The following is a 21,603-nucleotide window of genomic DNA, read 5'->3' as shown; positions in this document are numbered from 1 at the left end:
ATATCCCCTATCCTGTGGATAGGGGATACATGTCTTTTGTGTTTTCACACTGTAGGTCGCATTTTTTGGGGGGGTTGGGGATGCTGTATGGCGTTCCCTACAGGGGGGGCTGTATAGCGTTCCCTACAGGGGGGGCTGTATGGCGTTCCCTACAGGGGGGGCTGTATAGCGTTCCCTACAGGGGGGGCTGTATGGCGCTATCTACAGGGGGGCTGTATGGCGTTCCGTACAGGGGGGGGGCTGTAAAGCGTTCCCTACAGGGGGGGGCTGTATGGCGTTCCCTACATGGGGGGGCTGTATGGCGTTCCCTACATGGGGGGGCTGTATGGCGTTCCCTACATGGGGGGGCTGTATGGCGTTCCCTACAGGGGGGGGCTGTATGGCGTTCCCTACAGACCCCCTCTGTAGGGAACGCCATGCAGACCCCCTGTAGATAACGCCATACAGCCCTCCTGTAGATAATGCCATACAGTCCCCCCTGTAGATAACGCCATACAGCCTCCTCTGTAGATAACGCCATACAGCCCCCTGTAGTTAACGCCATACAGCCCCCCTGTAGATAACGCCATACAGCCCCCCTGTAGATAGCGCCATACAGCCCCCTCTGTAGATAGCGCCATACAGCCCCCTCTGTAGATAGCGCCATACAGCCCCCCTGTTGATAACGCCATACAGCCCCCTGTAGATAACGCCATACAGCCCCCTGTAGATAGAGCCATACAGCGCCCTCTGTAGATAGCGCCATACAGCCCCCTTTGTAGATATATACAGAGGGGGATGTATGGCGTTATCTACAGAGGGGGCTGTAAAAAAGGCACTATCTACAAGGGGGAGGGGTTGTGTGACACCCAGGGGAGGGGGGGCCCCAGTCCAAAGTTTGCTATGGGGGGCCCGGTCTTTCCTAGTTACGCCCCTGGTTTCACGTACAACGCTTTCACAAGACGTGTATGTGAAACGGCTGTTGCCTGACACTGTATTTGACTCCCCCCCCCCCCCCACACACTTTTTTTTACAAGCATTAAATAATTTTCTACGTCAGACTAGGTGGGTGAGGCTTTTTTCTCTCTACTTGCATTAATTGAAAGGTGCTTGTTCAAAATAATAGCAGTGACGAGTTAAATCGGTGAAGTCATTCATTCTGTGGAATAACAGGTGTAAATTTTGGCCCTTATTTAAGGTAAGAGGATGGCAAAGGTTGCACATGCTGTTTATAGTGCATTTCCTTCTGAAATACTGAGGAAAATGGGTAGTTCCAGACATTGTTCTGATGAAAAAAGTACCGTATTTTTCGGACTATAAGACGCACCTGACCATAAGAAGCACTCAGAGAATAGGGAAAAAATTATTTGTTAAAGACTAATTTATTCTGTTTGACCACATTCTGAGAGCCAAAACTTTTTTTATATTTTTTTCATCGATTGAGCGGTGTGAGGGCTTATTTTTTTGCGGGAAAAAATACGGTACTTTGATTAAAAAGTTGATTGGAGAGGGAAAAACATATAGAGAAGTGCAGCAAATTAAAGGCTGCTCAGTTAAAATGATCTAAAATGTCTTGAAGTGGCAACCAAAACCTGAAAGACGCAGGAGGAAGCGGGGAACTACTGTTCGAATTGATCGAAGAATAGCCAAAATGACGAAGGCTCAGCCAATGATCATCTCCAGAAAGATCAAAGAATATCTGAAGTTACCGGTGGGTACTGCTACAATCAGAAGACGATTAAGTGAAGCCAAGTTACCAGCAAAAACTCCCCGCAAATTCCCATTGTTGAAAAAAGACATGACCTGAATAGGTTAAAACTTGCTAAGGAACACATTGACTGGCCCAAAGAGCAATGGCGCAACATTTTGTGAACTGATGAAAGCAAAATTGTTCTTTTTGGGTCTAGTGGCCGTGGACAGTATGAAAGACGACCCCCGAGCACTGAATTCAAGCCACAGTACACTGTGAAGACAGTAAAGCATGGTGGTACAAAAATCATGATATGGGGTGTTTCTCATACCATGGTGTTGAAACTATTTATTGCATACAAGGGATTAGAGATGAGCGAACTTATGAAAAGTTTGGTTCGGCTAGTTCACCGAATTTCACGAAAAAGTTCGATTCGGACCGAACCTGTAATTTCCGTGCGCAGAGCATGGTACTGTCCAGGGTGCTGAAAGAGTTAATGGGCTGCACTAACTCTTTCAGCAACCTTGACAGTACATGCTCGGCGCACGGAAATTACAGGTTCGGTCAGAACTAGTTCGGTCCGAATCGAACTTTTTCGTGAAATTCGGCGAACTAGCCGAACCGAACTTTTCATAACTTCGCTCATCTCTAATCCCTTGTATGCAATAAATAGGTCCAACACCATGGTATGAGAAACAATTTTAATGTAATAAAAAGAAAAAAAAAATACGTTCATACTTACATTCCTCCTGTCCGGCCTCCAGCGATGACGTTTCATCCATGTCGCCGCTGCAGCCAATCACAGGCTGTAGTGGCGGTCACGCATGTCAGCATGACGTCAGAAGGCCCTCCTCCAGGGATGACGCTTCATCCCACGTGACCGCCTCTGCAGCAAATCACAGGCTGCAGCGGCCTCTGCAGCCAATCACAGGCTGCAGCGGCCTCTGCAGCCAATCACACGCTCCTCTCCTGAAATACTCTGTGCTGCGCTGCCTTAAACTCTGTGGACAGGTCAGGATCCTGTTTCTTTTAAATGCTGCTGGGGAACCCGCTCGATCCAATATATAAGGCTGCGCTACAGTGCAGCATTTAAAAGAAACAGGATCCTGACCTGTCCACAGAGTTTAAGGCAGCACAGAGTATTTCAGGAGATGAGCGTGCAGATTCAGTGCTGCTGTGAACTCTGCTCTTACCATTACGTAGCTCTCAGTCTGTTACCTCTCCTCCACTCCTGTCCTCAATAACACCTTCACATGATTGGCAAGTCACCACGTAATGGTAAGAGCAGAGTTCACAGCAGCACAGAGTATTTCAGGAGATGAGCGTGCGGATTGTGTGCAGGGTGGTGACTTGCCAATCATGTGAAGGTGTTATTGAGGACAGGAGTGGAGGAGAGGTAACAGACTGAGCTACGTAATGGTAAGAGCAGAGTTCACAGCAGCACAGAGTATTTCAGGAGAGGAGCGTGCAGATTCAGTGCTGCTGTGAACTCTGCTCTTACCATTACCTAGCTCTCAGTCTGTTACCTCTCCTCCACTACTGTCCTCAATAACACCTTCATGATTGGCAAGTCACCACGTAATGGTAAGAGCAGAGTTCACAGCAGCACAGAGTATTACAGGAGATGAGCGTGCGGATCTTGTGCAGGGTGGTGACTTGCCAATCATGTGAAGGTGTTATTGAGGACAGGAGTGGAGGAGAGGTAACAGACTGAGCTACGTAATGGTAAGAGCAGAGTTCACAGCAGCACAGAGTATTTCAGGAGAGGAGCGTGCAGATTCTGTGCTGCTGTGAACTCTGCTCTTACCATTACGTAGCTCTCAGTCTGTTACCTCTCCTCCACTCCTGTCCTCAATAACACCTTTACATGATTGGCAAGTCACCACGTAATGGTAAGAGCAGAGTTCACAGCAGCACAGAGTATTTCAGGAGATGAGCGTGCGGATCTTGTGCGGGGTGGTGACTTGCCAATCATGTGAAGGTGTTATTGAGGACAGGAGTGGAGGAGAGGTAACAGACTGAGCTACGTAATGGTAAGAGCAGAGTTCACAGCAGCACAGAGTATTTCAGGAGAGGAGCGTGCAGATTCAGTGCTGCTGTGAACTCTGCTCTTACCATTACCTAGCTCTCAGTCTGTTACCTCTCCTCCACTACTGTCCACAATAACACCTTCATGATTGGCAAGTCACCACGTAATGGTAAGAGCAGAGTTCACAGCAGCACAGAGTATTTCAGGAGATGAGAGTGCGGATCTTGTACGGGGTGGTGACTTGCCAATCATGTGAAGGTGTTATAGAGGACAGGAGTGGAGGAGAGGTAACAGACTGAGAGCTACGTAATGGTAAGAGCAGAGTTCACAGCAGCACTGAATCTGCACGCTCATCTCCTGAAATACTCTGTGCTGCCTTATACTCTGTGGACAGGTAAGGATCCTGTTTCTTTTAAATGCTGCTAGGGAACCCGCTCGATCCACTATATAAGGCTGCGCTACAGTGTAGCATTTAAAAGAAACAGGATCCTGACCTGTCCACAGAGTTTAAGGCAGCACAGAGTATTTCAGGAGATGAGCGTGCAGATGCAGTGCTGCTGTGAACTCTGCTCTTACCATTACGTAGCTCTCAGTCTGTTACCTCTCCTCCACTCCTGTCCTCTATAACACCTTCACATGAGCACGGGCAGCCGGTTGTTTTTCCGAGCCGTGCTCCCATTATAAAGTATAGGAGCACGGCCCGTAAAATAAAAAAATAGAACATGAAGGTACCCGTGGCTAACAGAAGTCTATGGGCCCGCTATTTCGGGTCGTAATTACGACCCGTAATAACGGGTGTTTTTACGGTTGTGTGCATGAGGCCCCGTAATGACGGGTGGCTACATGTGTGCACCTGTCATTACGGCAGCGTTGCAAGGCGACGTCAGTAAATAGTCACTGTCCAGGGTGCTGAAAGAGTTAACTGATCGGCAGTAACTGTTTCAGCACCCTGGACAGTGAATTCCGATCAGAATATAGAGTAACCTGTAAAAAAAAAAAAGACGTTCATACTTACCGAGAACTTTCTGCTTCCTCCAGTCCGGTCTCCTGGCCGTTGCCTTGGTGACGCGTCCCTCTCGACATCCGGCCCGACATTCCTCGATGACGTTACAGCCCATGTGACCGCTGCAGCCAATCACAGGCTACCGTGGCCTCTGCAGCCAATCACAGGCTGCAGAGGCCTCTGCAGCCAATCACAGGCTGCCGCGTCAGAAAAGAAGGTCGGACTGGAGGAAAAAGAGGGACTCGTCACCAAGACAACGACCGGGTACGTATGAAATGCTTTTTATTTTATTTTTAATCAGCAGCCTCTTTTCTCTATCAGTGATTGATAGAGACAAGTGGCTGCCGATTTGTATAATAATTTTGACCGGGTTCGGCCGAACCCGGTGAAGTTCGGATTCGCTGCGAACCGAACTTTTCCTGATCTTCGGACCGAAACCGGGTTCGGTTGTCCCGGTTCGCTCATCTCTACAAGGGATCATAGATGAGTTTGAATATATCATAATACTTGAGAAAATCGTTGTTGCCCTATGCCGAAGAAGAAATGCCCTTGAAATGGGTGTTTCAACACGACAATGACCCAAAACACACCAGTAAGCGAACAACATTGTAGCGTCCATGGCCGCGGGCCGTCGGGTCTACTCACCTCCTGACGCCCGCAGCCATGGATCTGTGAGCGCTGGTCCCCATCTCCTTCCCAGGAGACGCCAGCACTCCCGCTCCGGTCCGCTGTGTCCCGTAGGGTGTGCACGCACGCTCGTGCCCGCTCTTAAAGGACCAGCGTGCGCACATGAAGAAAATCATCATCAACACACATGATTTCCTAGACTATAAGAAGGCCCCAGCCCTTCTGATCTTTGCCTGAGCGTTGTTAGTAATTCCCAAGTCTGTCTTGCAAATGGTCCCTTAGTGTTTCCCGTTCCAGTTGTTACCCGTGCCCTGTTACCTTTTCCTGCATCCCGTGCTGTGTTCTTATTTCTGTGCCTAGTAGTTGGAGTCGCGTCTACTGCACCTGTGTCATCCACCACGTCCTGTGTCATCTGCCACGTCCAGAGGGATTCGCCACGTCTGGCGCAACCTGCGGCACCTGCTGTCATCCGCCACATCTGGCGTTACCTGCTGCACCCATCTCCATCCATGCCAGAGCTGTGGCCACTGTCTGGACTATCCAGGTACCCTTGTGCGAGACTTTGTATTGCTGGGGTTCCCTGTTGTTTGGCCAGCTGCCTCCCTGCTACGGCGGTGCGGCCTAGTGGGTCCACACAGGGCCGCCATCAGGGGGGTATTAGGGGTACTACTGTAGGGGGCCCGGCAACTGCCGCGACTTGCCTTTGGTAGAAAAAAACAGGCCCCTGCAATGGGGCCTGTTCTTTTCACAAAAACAATGTCGTGAGCTGCGGGCCCCCCTCTCGTCAAACACCGCCGTGAAACACCGCTTGCGCGCGCGAACGACCGCCAGCGCGCACCCGCGCGCGCATGACCGCAAGCGCGCGCCAACGCGCGAACGACCAGGCGCGCCGCCGAGAGGGAGGCGGTGCGCCCGCAACACAAGTCCGATCTACGGGGAAGGACAGCCACACAGGGACAGCGGCGCACAGTTTACTTACCTGCTGGCCCGCCTCCGACTCCGCCTCTTCGTCCTCCGACTCCGCCTCCTCGTCCTCCTCGTCCGCCTCCTCGTCCGACTCCGCCTCCTTCTCCAGAGCGTAGCTGCGTAAGGAGAGGGGGAGGAGTCTAGTTGTTGCGCGGCGGCAGGAGTTCTACGATCCCCGCCATTTTCTGGAGCCTGGAGGTGAAGGACTGGACGTCTGGACCGAAGACATCGCCTGAAGAGGACTGGAGTGGGAGCATCTCTTCTGACACGGTGAGTAAAGTGTCTCAAAGTGCTGTTTATGTATGGCCCTGTTCACACAGAGTATTTTGCAGGCCGAAAAAATCTGACTCAAAATTCCTTAAAGAATTTTGAGGCAGATTTTGACCTGCCCACACTATCTTGCCGCGTTTTTTGCTGCGTTTTTTGCCCGCTGCGATTGAGGACAGCAGACAAAAAACGCAGCGAAAAATGCATTTTCTGCCTCCCATTGATTTCGATGGGAGGTCAGAGGCGGAACCGCGGCAAGAAAGAACGTGCTGCTTTTTCTTTTTTCCGCGACTGACTCCCATTGATTTCAGATTAAATCAATGGGAGGCGGTTTTGGAAGTTTTTTGGTGCTGATTCTGACGCAGTGTCCGAGTCAATATCAAGGCCCAAAAACTCTGTGAACTGGGCCTTATTGTTAGGGCTTATTCAGACGAACGTGTAATACGTACGTGCAACGTGCGTGATTTTCACGCGCCTCGCACGGACCTATGTTACTCTATGGGGCCATGCAGACTATCCGTGAGTTTCATGCAGCGTGTGTCCGTGTGTCCGCTGCGTAAAACTCACAACATGTCCTATATTTGTGCGTTGTTGGCGCATCACGCACCCATTGAAGTCAATGGGTGGGTGAAAATCACGCCCAGCACTTCCGCAGCAGTATAAACTATGAATGAAAACAGAAAAGCACCACGTGCTACAAACATACAAACAGAGTGTCATAATGATGGCGGCTGCGCGAAAATCACGCAGCCACGCATCATACGCTGCTGCCACACGGAGCTGTTATGAACCTTTTGCATGCGCAAAACGCCACGTTTTTGCGCACGCAAAAAGCACACGCTTGTGTAAATCCGGCCTTAGGGTAGGAACACACTAGGCATGAACACTGCGGATTTTATGCAACACATTTTATTGTGGAAAATCCGCAGCGTATTACAGTCGCAGCAGAGTGGATGAGATTTGAACAAATCTCACCCACAAGCTGCAAAAAAAAAATGGACCTGCAGTGTGGCTTTTTAAGTCGCAGCATGTCAATGTATTCTGTGGGATCGCTGCTCCTCTGTTGCGGAAATGCTGCGGTTCTGCCACAAAAATCACAAATGAGAAAAAAAAAAGGTACTTTTTTACATTTATAAAAAAGTTTAGACTTACCCCGGCCGCAGTCCTGGCGACGTGATCCTCTATTCTTAGCGCAGCCCGGCCTCCTGTCATGACGTTTCATCCCATGTGACTGCTGCAGCGGTCACATGGTCTACAGCGTCATCCCAGGAGGCGGGGCTACGTTCAGAAGAGAGTGTCATAATGATGGCGGCTGCGCGAAAATCACGCAGCCGCGCATCATACGCTGCTGACACACGGAGCTGTTATGGACTTTTTGCATGCGCAAAACGCCACGTTTTTGCGCACGCAAAAAGCACACGCTTGTGTAAATCCGGCCTTAGGGTAGGAACACACTAGGCATGAACACTGCAGATTTTATGCAACACATTTTATTGTGGAAAATCCGCAGCGTATTACAGTCGCAGCAGAGTGGATGAGATTTAACCCCTTAAGGACGCAGCCTAGTTTGGGCCTTAAGGCTCAGAGCCCATTTTTCAAATCTGACATATTTCACTTTATGTGGTAATAACGTCGGAATGCTGAAACCTACCCAAGCGATTCTGAGATTGTTTTCTCGTGACACATTGGGCTTCATGTTCGTGGTAAAATTTGGTCGATATATTCAGTGTTTATTGGTGAAAAATTGCAAAATTTAGAGAAAATGTTGAAAAAATTGCATTTTTCTGAATTTAAATGCATCTGCTTGTAAAACAGACGGTTGTACCACCCAAAATAGTTACTAGTTCACATTTCCCATATGTCTACTTTGGATTGGCATCGTTTTTTGAACATTCTTTTATTTTTCTTGGACGTTACAAGGCTTAGAACATAAACAGCAATTTCTCATATTTTTAAGAAAATTTCAAATGCCTTTTTTTTAAGGTACCTCTTGAGTTCTGAAGTGGCTTTGTGGGGCCTATGTATTAGAAACCCTGATAAAACACCCCATTTTAAAAACTAGACCCCTCAAAGTATTCAAAACAGCATTTAGAAAGTTTTTTAACCCTTCAGGCATTTCACAGGAATTAAAGCAAAGTGGAGGTGAAATTTGCAAATTTCATTTTTCTTGCTGAATTTCAATTTTATTCATTTTTTTTTCTGTAACACAGAAGGTTTTACCAGAGAAACACTACTAAATATGTATTGTCCAGATTCTGCAGTTTTTAGAAATGTCCCACATGTGGCCCTACTGCGCTCGTGGACTAAAACACTAGCCCTAGAAGCAAAGAAGCACCTAGTGCATTTTGAGTCCACTTTTTTATTACAATATATTTTAGGCAGCATGCCGGGTTTGGAGAGGTGTTGAGGTGCCAAAACAGTAGGAATCCCCCAATAGTGACCCCATTTTGGAAACTACACCCCTCGAGGAATTCATTTATGGTTGTTGTTACCATTTTGACCGCACAGTTTTTTCACAGCACATATTTGAATTGGGCTGTGAAATGAAAAAAATGTCATTTTTTCCAATAAAATGTCATTTGTGATCAAAATTTCTTATTTTCACAGGGAACAAAATACCCCATTTGGTTGCCCAATTTGTCCTTAGTGTGGCAATACCCCATTTGTGGTGATAAACTGCCGTTTGGGCCCATGGGAGGGCTCAGAAGGAAAGGAGCGCTATATGTTTGTTGGAGTCCAGATTTTGCTGGATTGGTTTTCGGGTGCCATGTCGCATTTGCAGAGCCTCAGGGGTATCAAAGCAATGGAAACCCACCAAAAGTGACCCCATTTTGGAAACTACACCCCTCAATTAATTCATTTATGGTTGTTGTTAGCATTTTGAGCACACAGTTTTTTCACAGCACCTATTTCAATTGGGCTGTGACATTAAAAAAATAAAAAATTACATCTTATTGGAAAAAATGTCATCAAAATTTCTTATTTTCACAGGGAACAAAATGCTCAATTTTGTTGCCCAATTTCTCCTGAGTGCAGCAATACCCCATTTGTGGCAATAAACTGCCGTTTGGGCCCATGGGAGGCCTCAGAAGGGAAGGAGCGCTGTGTGTTCTTTGGAGTACAGATTTTGCTGGTTTGGTTTTCGGGTGCCATGTCGCATTTGCAGAGCCCCAGAGGTATCAAAGCAATGGAAACCCACCAGAAGTGACCCCATTTTGGAAACTACACCCCTCAAGGAAATCATTTATGGGTAATGTGACCATTTAGACCACATAGTTTCTTCACAGAACTTATTTGAATTGGGCTGGGAATTAAAAATATATATATTTTTTCCAATAATATGTCATTTTAGCTCAAAAATTCTTATTTTCACAAGAAATAAAATACTCCATTTTGTTGCCCAATTTGTCCTGAGTGCGGCAATACCCCATTTGTGGTGATAAACTGCCGTTTGGGCCCAATGGGAGGGCTCAGAAGGAAAGGACCACCATTTGGCCTACTGGGGATTTTCTAGTGCGAAGTCATGTATGCAGAAGCACCTGAGGTACCAGTACAGTTGAAACTCGCAAGAAGTGACCCCGTTTTAATAACTACACCCTTAAGGCATTCATCTAGAGGTGTAGTGAGCATTTTGACCGGAGACCTACACCCCATAAACTGTAATGTGGGTTCTCCCGGGTATGGCAATACCCTACATGTGGCTGTTATCAGCTGCCTGGGCACACAGCAGGGCTCAGAGGGGAAAGACGAGGGGGGATAAGCTGTGCGGAGTGCATCAGGGTAAGTAAAATTGGGGTAAATTATAAACCAAGGGATGTATGATACATTTTAATACACTCTTTCATACAGAGCTCTGGTTATTCGGGACACGAGTCACATTGATATATTGTGTCACCCCTTATCGCCCTCTTATAGCAGACTTTGCACCTCTATTGACTATTTCCCTTCTTGCCAGTTTGGGGAACTTCTCCTGGAAAGTGTTGCCCTGGTACGATGCGTGTGTCCCCGCTTCCAGAAGTACTGGGTGCCCCCCCTTCTTGGTCCCTAAAGATTAGGTTCTTGATAATCACCTCTTGAAATTCAAGGAAAGTTCCCGTCTGGCCTGCACATCGATGCAGCACGTACGCATTGTACAAAGCCATCTGTATGATGTGCACGGCCAGCTTCTTATACCACACCGCATGGCGCTGTAGGGCTTCAGGATTTGATCTGACAAGTCCATCCCTCCCATGTACCTATTGTAGTCCAGGATGCAGTTTGTTTTGGGGGTGGCCTTTCCTTCATATATCCTAAACCTGTAGGTATACCCTGATGCACTCTCACAGCTTAGACATCTTCACGCCATACCTTGCCCTCTTACCCGGCAGGTACTCGCGGAATTGAACCCTCCCTTTAAAATGTACCAGGGACTCATCAATAGAAATACACTTCTCGGGGGTGTATGCTTGGGAAAACCGGGCACTGGAACGGTCTAATAGGGGTCTCCGTTTATACAGACGGTCAAAACTGGGGTCATCTCGGGGTGGGCACGGCTCATTATCAGTATAATGTAAGAAGCGAAGTATTGCCTCATTTATTTATTTTTTTAGGTTCCAGTTCAGTTCTGAAGTTGCTTTGAGGGGCCCATATATTAGAAACCCCTATCAAACACCCCATTTTAGAAACTAGACCCCTCAAAGTATTCATAACAGCATTTAGAAAGTTTATGAACCCTTTAGGTGTTTCACAGAAATTTAGAGCAAAGTAGAGGTGAAGTTTACATATTTTTTTTTGTCAGAAAATCCTCTTTATACCATTTTTTTTTATAACACAAAAGGATTTCTCAGAGAAACGCAACTTAATACGTATTGCCCAGATTCTGCCGTTTAGAGAAATATCCCACATGTGGCCCTCGGGCGGTAATGGGCTGAAGCACCGGCCTCCGAAGCAAAGGAGCACCTAGTGGATTTTGAGGCCTCTTTTTTATTAGGCACCATGTCCGGTTTGAAGAGGTCTGGTGGTGCCAAAACATTGGGAACCCCCCAAAAGTGACCCCAATTTGGAAACTAGACCCCTTAAGGAATGCATTGTAGTTTTCTTGGGGTGCATGCGACTTTTTGATCAGTTTTTATTCTATTTTTAGGTGGCGTGGTGACTAAAAAACAGTCATTCTACTATTGTTTTTTTATTCTTTTTTTTCTACAGCGTTCACCGTGCGCTATAAATGACATATTCACTTTATTCTGCGGGGCGATACGATTACGGCGATACCAGATGTTTATAGTTTTTTTTTATGTCTTATGGCGTTTGCACAATATAATACGTTTTGTAAACAATCATTCACTTTTTGTGTTGCCTTATTCTAAGAGCCATAACTGTTTTATTTTTCAATCAATAAAGCCGTGCGAGGACTTATTTTTTGCGTAACGAACTGTAGTTTCGATCAGTACCATTTTTAGGTACATGCGACTTTTTGATCTCTTTTTATTCCATTTTTTGGGAGGTGAAGTGACCAAAGAATTGTGATTCTGGTACGGTTTATTATTATTTTATTTTACGGCGTTCACCGTGCGGGATAAATAATGAAATAATTTTGTAGTTCAGGCCGTTACGGACGCGGCGATACCAATTATGTATAGTTTATTTGTTTGTTTATATATTTTTATTAATAATAAATGACTGATAAGGGAAAAGGGGGGATTTTTACTTTTAATACTTTTAAATCTTTTATTTTCTTATTTTTACACATCTTTTTTTAACTTTTTTTTAACTTTATTACTTTGTCCCACTAGGGGACATGAGGGCAGGAGGCCCTGATCGCTATTCTAATACACTGCACTACATGCGTAGTGCAGTGTATTAGAACTGTCAGCTACTCACTGACAGCAAGCATAGTGGGTCCTGACTTCGTCAGGACCCACTAGGCTTCCGTCTATGGCATAGCCGGACGCCATTGTTTGGGGTCCGGTTGCCATAGTCACCATCGCCGGCCGCTATCGCGTAGCAGGCCGGCGATGGCAGCTTAACCCCTAAAAAGCCGCGATCTCTATAGAACGCGGCTTTTAAGGGGTTAATCAGCGGGGACACAGCGATCGGTCCCCGCTGTAGGAGCTGTGACAGCTGCTGAACAAGACAGCAGCGTCACAGCTCCTGTATGTGTCGGGAGGACGGCCGAAACGGCCGTTACTCCCGTGACGTACTATTACGGCATGGAGCGCGAACGATACAGCTGCCATGACGTAATAGTACGTCAAGGAGCGGGAAGGGGTTAAACAAATCTCATCCACATGTTGCAAAAATAATGGACCTGCAGTGTGGCTTTTTAAGCCGCAGCATGTCAATTTATTCTGTGGAATCGCTCCTCCTCTGTTGCGGAAATGCTGCGGTTCTGCCGCAAAAATCCCAAATGCGATCAAACAATGGGGAATCCCTCTGCAGTCAGCCCTGGGGACCTACAAAGGACCCCAGGGCTGTCTGTTCCGTGTGCCTGCTGTTCGGGCACACTATGTGCTGCCCGATCAGCAGCCTGTGTCATAGTGACACAGTGTAATGTATTAGCGTACAGGAGTATGCTAATACATTACAAGTAAAAAATAAAGTTACAAATAAAGTTATCCCTTGATGGGATTAAAAAAAAAAAAAGTAACAAAACAAATAAATAAATAAAAAAAGTGCCAAAAAGAGTCTTTATTTTGCATAAAATACATTTTATTGCCCCTACACTAAATAAAAACAAAAAACCTACGCATATTAGGTATCTACACGACCGTAATAACCTGAAGAATTAATCTAATGGGTTATTTAGCGTGAAACGTGAACGGGATAAAAAATAAACCAAAAAAACTATTCCGAGAATCGCTTTTTCCTATATTCACGCCGTAAAAATACTATTTCTCTCGCATAAAACAAGGCCTCATACAGCCACGTCAATGAAAAAATAAAAAAAGTTATGGCTGCTGAAACGCAGAGAGGCAAAAACAGAAAAATTTAGCTGGTCATTAAGGTCTTTTCAGGCCCGGTCATTAAGGGGGTAAAGGATTAACACAAACTGGATAAATATTATTGTTTTGGGATTGAATGTCTATTATTTCCAGTGCATTTGAATTTAGGCAAAGAAAAGTTATTATAATGATTTTGCGCTTTATTTGCTTTTTTAAATGCACTGCTATTTTTTTGAACGCTACTGTACAAGGGCAGGTTAAACCCCAGTTCCTTGCAGGATGCAGGCAATGCTACATGCCAGGAGGTACACAGGTGCAAAATACTGAAGAACAGCCACTCTCACACCTACTATTCATAAGGGGGTGGCACACAGATGAGGCGTCTGCAAGCGTGCCAGTCACACGGCACCATGTAGTGCACCACGCTAGCCAACAGCCTATTAGTTACACCCATACTATTAGATGACGCGGCCTTCCTAGCACCTTCTATGTGTACCACACTAAGTACTGACACCCTATTCTCCCCCAACTTTATAAGGCCAGACTGCATTCTGCAAAAATATCCATGATAAACATGAGGTATTAGTTGATATTTTGGCCAAAATACTTTACAGAATCCACATGAGTTCCATATAGTGATGTCATATAAATACATATTCTTTCATATACTTTACTGTATTTTACTAAACTTCATCATCTGTTCATAAAATGTCAATATAGAATAAGAAATCCCCAACTAAACAAAAATAAAGGTAAAAAAAACTATTAGATTACTCCATATTTCTGACTTTTTAGAATCATACTGTAAATTATATTACCTACTGAGATACTGTAGGTATGAAGTCGTCGAAAAAAAACATTATAATGATATATTTTAGTCACTTAAATGGCTACACATACTTTGCCTTCCTTTCAAAATGCCTTACAAAATTTTCATAAATTCTAAAACAAAATAAAATTCAGATTATTTGAGCAGTCATATCTTTAATTCAATGTTTTGTTCAACATTGCAAGCCTATTAGTATGCCTTAACTAAAGCAAAATGGCTATTATGAATCATCCTAATGTATACTTACTAAATAAGCAGGTGGCTGATTTGGGCCTGTGCAGAGGAACAGCAAGAAAGAAAATGGCTTTCATGAGCGAACAGCCTGCATTAATGACAATGACAGTAATTTGGCATTGATTCAAACTCCATTTAACTGATTAATGCAGAAATTTCGCGTTTTGATTTTCTGTTCAATTCTGTCTCAAAATTAATTTGTATTGTAAATTCCCAGAAGCGTAGCAATGATAACCATGACTCAACATTGGGTGACCTTTATTCATTCACAAACAGTTAGTGTCGGGATCTAAGTAAAAATAATTCAGAAAAGATGTACCTGGATATTTTGCACCTCTGGTATCAATTTTCACACCTGTGACGTGTACAAATAAAACCCGATATTTAGACATGTTTTCAAAGAGTAGACAATTGGCATATTATCAAAATTTCACCCCGCACTTTTGTTACGGCGACTGCTTCAGCTGATGGTGATGTACGGATGCAAAGCAACCAAACGCCTCCTTTTCTGCTCCTGTCTTCATCCGCGGCACTGCTGGATCTGGCCACGGCCCTCCACTTGAGCACAGCTGGCAGCATTGGGCTGCCGGGGCAATCAGCACTCCTGAATGACATCAGTCCTAGCAGCCTTTTTAAAGGGGACTCTTGCCTTCATTCCTCGCCTGCGGATCAAGGTACTTCAAATGTTTGGCTATTGTTCCTATTGCTATTGGACTCCCACATGAAAATATAAAAATACAACCACCCACAGGTACCGCTAAACTACTGCATCTATGTAAAGCCCACATATAAATATGAACATGTAAAATAAATATTTATATGTGGGCTTTACATAGATGCAATAGTTTAGCGGTACTTGTGGCTGGTTGTACTGTATACCACTTAGCATGTTTCCATCTTGCCTTTACTGTATCCCTATCCTTCCATGGTCCTACTTTTTAAAAATGTCATATATATTTTTGTATATATATATATATATATATATATATATATATATGTTTGATTTCTGTATAATAAATATTTAATAGTTTTGGTACTCTTGGGCTTTTGTGCTCTTTCTTTAGTTGTGTATAGGCTGTCTACTTTGGCATCTCCTAATAGAATTTCTACTTGACTTAGGGGAAGATTACATTTACATATAGAATCAATGGATGGCTTGTGCTAATTATCTTTTTTATGTTTGAGATATTTGTGTAATATCCATAGTGATTATATCTACTATCTAACACTCTGTTTTACCAAATCCCAGCGATGTTCAATTTGTGATCTAACCAAGGGACTTATTTTTATGCCCAATTTCTGCCAGTTTCAGGCATATGCATTCAAATGTGGAATAACTTTTTCTGCATTTTTCTACCGGGTCAGGAGGTTTGGAGCGCTTTTAAGTGGATTTACCTTATTAGGCACTAGCCTTTTTGGGAAATGTTACTGATTTTTTCATTAAATAAATTTGTATACGATTTTTTTCAACCCCATTGTGTGCTGGATATGTCCTAAGAATTTTTTATTTTTTTTCAATTACTACTGGGACTTTGGGGTTCTGATTGGATAATTTTATGCTATTTTTCCTTACTACCACTGTTTTCTGATATTGATGTTGGTCATCATTTGGCCCTGTTCACACGGAGTATTTTGCAGGCAGAAAAAATCTGCCTCAAACTTCCTTCAGGAATTAATAGAAGGTCAGAGGCGGAACTGTGGCAAAAAAGGACATGAAATCGATGGGGGCGATTTCGGAAATTTTTTGGCGCTGATTCCGATGCGGCTTCCGCGTCAAAATCAGCGCCAAAAAGCTCAGTGTGAACTGCGCCTTACTGCATTCTCATAACTGTATTCTCATGTTTTTTGCAGAACGAGTTGTATTTTCAAATAGCCCCAATTTGGAATACATATATCTTAATGATTAACTTTTATTCATTTGTTTTGTAGGGATGGACAAAAAACATAATTTCTGCCATTGTCTTTGGATTTTCCTTTTACATGTGGTATAATTAGCAGTTAACCTAATTATACATATGGTTACTATTATGGCAATACCAAATATATGTAGATTGTTTTTTTTTCACTGCTTTTCCACAATAAAACTACTTTTTATGTGAAAAACTTGTGAGTGTGTGCTACCTCTTCTATTATGTTGCAGGGCGGGAAGTTGTTGAAGTTACAGGTGTACAATTTTCGCACATACTGTACCACATGTCTACTTGCACATGTCTTCAAAAAACATAATAGAGATACTAAGTTTGAGTCTAGGATAAAAATCAATATAAGAGGGATTAAACACCCCTTAAAATTAATGGATCTTTTAAACATATATATATATATATATATGTCCTGATAGCAGATAACACAGTGATTGCAATAGTCTTACCCAGTTAAAAATGGTGTGTAGAAAAGGCAGATCCAGCACTCGAATATTTAAAATTCCAATTTTTATTTAGGTCATTTTTTAAAACAGGGATAAAACAAAAATCCCGGGACCACGCTTACGCGTTTCAGACTGCTAGGATCCTTAATCATAGCTTTCTACATACCATTTTTTGCTTCAATTGCCTGCAGTCGACACAGGATCAGTTCAGGAGTATCTACAAGCACCCACAGCTTTTGGATTAACTACATACTCTCTGCATCAGTCAAAGCATTATGAAAAATGCATTGGAAAACGCAACCATAGCGTGGTGGTTATGAGGTGAGCTAAACTTTTAGTAAAACTTTTTTCAATCTTACCCAGTTGTTTACAGTCATGACCATCAACACCAAATGAAAAACTAAGTACACCTTTGAACTATTTTTTATAATGAATAAAACAATGTTTTAGGTAATTTTAAGCAACTTTTAAATTGTTTTTTTTTATAAAAAAAAACAAAACTTTTTGAGACAAAGCTTCTATGTATCCTGAATATAAAGAAGCTGTATTTCTGTTCTAGTCGATTACATCAGGTCAGGCTGAAAGCTGGTCCTGAATGTCTGACACGCAGCATTCAGTTAATAACGATCAGATCTAAGTTCATGAACTGAGTCCTGCTGACTTGACGGAATCGGCTTTGACGACAATATACAGCTTCTATGTATACAGGACACCAGGGGCGTAACTAGGAAAGACTGGGCCCCATAGCAAACTTTTGACTGGGGCCCCCCCTCCCCTGGGTGTCACACAACCCCCCCTTGTAGATAGTGCTTTTTTTACAGCCCCCCCCTGTAGATAACGCCATACAGCACCCCCCTGTAGATAACGCCATACAGCACCCCCTCTAGATAACGCCATACAGCGCCCCCTGTAGACTGTATGGCGTTATCTACAGGGGGGACTGTATGCCGTTATCTACAGGGGGGACTGTGTGGCGTTATCTACAGGGGGGTCTGTATGGCGTTATCTACAGGGGGGCTGTATGGCGTTATCTACAGGGGGGACTGTATGTTGTTATCTACAGGGGGGCTGTGTGACGTTATCTACAGGGGGGACTGTGTGGCGTTATCTACAGGGGGGACTGTGTGGCGTTATCTACAGGGGGTACTGTTTGGCGTTATCTACAGGGGGGCTGTGTGGCGTTATCTACAGGGGGGACTGTATGGCGTTATCTACAGAGGGGGACTGTGTGGCGTTATCTACAGGGGGGACTGTGTGGCGTTATCTACAGGGGGGTCTGTGTGGCGTCATCTACAGGGGGGTCTGTGTGGCGTTATCTACAGGGGCGTCTGTGTGGCGTTATCTACAGGGGGGTCTGTGTGGCGTTATCTACAAGGGGGACTGTGTGGCGTTATCTACAGGGGGGACTGTGTGGCGTTATCTATAGGGGGGACTGTGTGGCGTTATCTACAGGGGGGAATGTGTGGCATTATCTACAGGGGGGGCTGTGTGGCGTTATCTACAGGGGGGACTGTGTGGCGTTATCTACAGGGGGACTGTATGGCGTTATCTACAGGGGGACTGTATGGTGTTCTCTACAGAGGGGGCTGTATGGCGCTAACGCCATACAGCCCCCACCGTAGAGAACGCCATACAGCCCCCTGTAGGGAACGCCATACAACCCCCCCTGTAGGGAACGCCATACAGCCCCCCCTGTAAGGAACGCCATACAGCCCCCCCCTATAGGGAACGCCATACAGCGCCCCCCCTGCAGGGAACGCCATACAGCGCCCCCCCCTGCAGGGAACGCCATACAGCCCCCCCTGCAGGGAACGCCATACAGCCCCCCCTGCAGGGAACGCCATACAGCCCCCCCTGCAGGGAATGCCATACAGCGCCCACCCCCTGTAGGGAACGCCATACAGGCCCCCCCAAAAAAAAATGCGACCTATAGTGTGTCCTACAAATAACATGCATCCCCTATCCACAGGATAGGGGATACATGTGTGATCGCTGGCATTGATAGGGAGAACGGGGGACCGAAAGTCCCCTGAAGTTCTCCATGACTAACCTCTGACTTCCGGCGTCTGCGCAGCTCAATAAAAATGAAAGGAGCGCTGGTAACGCATGCGCACAAGCGCGACCGGCGCTCCATTCATTTCTATGGAGCTGCCGACACAGACCCTGGAAGTCCGAGGTTTGTGATGGAGAACTTCAGGGGACTTTCTGTCCCCCGTTCTCCCTATCGCTTCCAGCGATCACACATGTATCCCCTATTCTGTGGATAGGGGATACATGTCTTTTGTTTAATGGCAGAGCAGGGAGATACCTCCCTGCTCTGCCGTAGTGTTCAGTGGTGTCGCGCTGTAGCAGCCATAGCGTCTGCTAGTGGAGCCTCCGGCCATGGTGGGGGCCCGTGCCGGTGGGCGACATGGGCCCCCTCATGCCGCGGGCCCCGTAGCAGCCGCTACGGCTGCTACGGCAGTAGTTACGCCACTTCAGGACACATATAAGCTTTATCTCAAAAAGTAAAAAGATTTTTTAATAAAAAACTATTTCAAAGTTGGTTAAAATTACCTAAGACACTGTTTTATTTATTTATTTTTTCAAAAAATGAGTTTAAAAATGTACATAGCCTTTAACCCCTTGGCGACATGTCACGTAACTATTCGTGACAGCCGCCAAGGGGAAGTATGGAGTGCGCTCACAGGCTGAGCGGTTGTCAGCTACATGTTAGAGCCGACACCCCCCTGCAACGGACGGAATTGAAGATCACTTAGATTCCGCCCATTTAACCACTTAAATGCTGCAGTCAATAGTGACAACAGCATCCAAACCATTAAAATAAGGGAGCGACCCCCTCCGACTGCCCATCGGCCCAACCGCAATGCGATCGCGGGGTGCCGATGGTTGTTATGGCAGCCTGGGGGCCTAATGAATGCCCCTAGGTCTGCCATCTTTGTACTCCCATGAAGCCCTGCCTCCTCTGTCAAAATCATGATATATTGCAACACATTAGTAATGCCACATATAGTGCAAGATGGTTCAAGTCCCCTAGGGGGAGAATTAAATAATGAAAAAAAAATTATATCAAAAGTTAAAAAGAAAACCTTTTCCCATTTTTTTCCTAAAATAATGTTAAAAAATTTAAATTAACATAACTGGTATTGCTGCATCCGTAAAAGTCAGAACTATTACAATATAACTTTATTTAACCTGCTCAATGAATGGCGTAAAGAAAAAAAAATTTAAAACTTCAAAATTATTGTTTTTTGGTCACATTATCTCCCCAAAAAAATGGAATAAAAACTGATCAAAAGTCGCATCTACCCCTATAAAATCTACAGCCCGCACCGCAAAAAATAAGCCATCAAACTGCTGAATCAACAGAAAAAGACAAAAGTTTTGGCTCTCAGAATAAGGCGACATAAACTATTTTTATTTTTTTAAAAAGTCATTTTTTTTTATAAAAGTCGTAAAACATAAAAAAAACTATATAGATTTGGTATCTCCGTAATCGTATCGATTAGAATAAAGTTAACATGTCATTTTTACTGCATGATGTCACAGGTCATGTGATGTCTGCTGCGCTCTAATCAACTCCCCCTGAATGTAACGTTACAGGGTAATTGACCAGTAGCATATTATAGCACCCCCCCCCCCCTCTTTCTAACGACTTAGATGACGCGGTTGCTAAAAAAAAGATCCAAAATGAATATCTGGAAATCCACACGTCTCTAATAGTTGGTTTTATGTGGGCACTCTGACTGGGCAAAAATATGACACTGACTGGAGGATAGTATGGCACTGTATGTGCAGCCGGAACTGAGAATTGTTTGTATTATCGCTACAGTATATGGGTGTTGTCTGGGCACTGCATAGAACTACCTAAGCAAACTGAGTACTAAGTATCTGGGTAATGTAGAGCAACATTTATCCAGGGACTGTATGGCAATGTGGTAGTATAATTATACACACTTTCTTTTTCCAGCACATCTCACAGATGCTTGCGATCTGGGGAATTTGAAGGCCAAGTCATCACCTTGAACTTTTTGTCATGTGCCTCATACCATTCCTGAACTATTTTTGCAGTGTGGCAGGGTGCGTTATTGGAGAATACTGCTGTCATGAAGTGAAGTACTTGTCTGCAGTAATGTTTACGTAGGTGGTACGTGTCAAAGTAACATCCACATGAATGCCAGGACCCACGTTTTCCCAGCAGAACATTGCTCAGAGCATCATACTCCCTCCACCAGCTTGCCTTCTTCCCATAGTGCATCCCGGAGCCATCTCTTCCTCAGGTAATCGTCACACACAAATTCGCCCTTCCACATGATTTAAAAGATAACATGATTCATTAGAACAGGTCACCTTCTTTCACTGCTCCACGGTTCAGTTCTGATGCTGATGTGTCGATTGTAAGTGCTTTTGATGGTGGCCCGGGCTCTTTGACTTTTCTGCAGCTGTGCAGCCCCAAACGCGGCTAGTTGTGAGGCACTGTGTGGTCTGACACCTTTCTATCATAGCCAGTGTTGATCTTTCCATCAATTTGTGCTACGATAGCTCTTCTGTGGAATCGGACAAGAAGGGAAAGCCAGGGCCGATTCTAGCTTTTCTGCTACCTGGGGCGAAAATTGAAATGGTGCCCCCCCCCCCCCAGACTTTGATTGACATCTCCCTGGCTGCTCTACATTACTAGCAGCCTCCTCTAACTC

Source organism: Rhinoderma darwinii, chromosome 1, assembly GCF_050947455.1.
Source record: "Rhinoderma darwinii isolate aRhiDar2 chromosome 1, aRhiDar2.hap1, whole genome shotgun sequence".
NCBI classification, from domain to species: domain Eukaryota; kingdom Metazoa; phylum Chordata; class Amphibia; order Anura; family Rhinodermatidae; genus Rhinoderma; species Rhinoderma darwinii.
Note: the sequence above shows the minus strand (reverse complement) of the source record.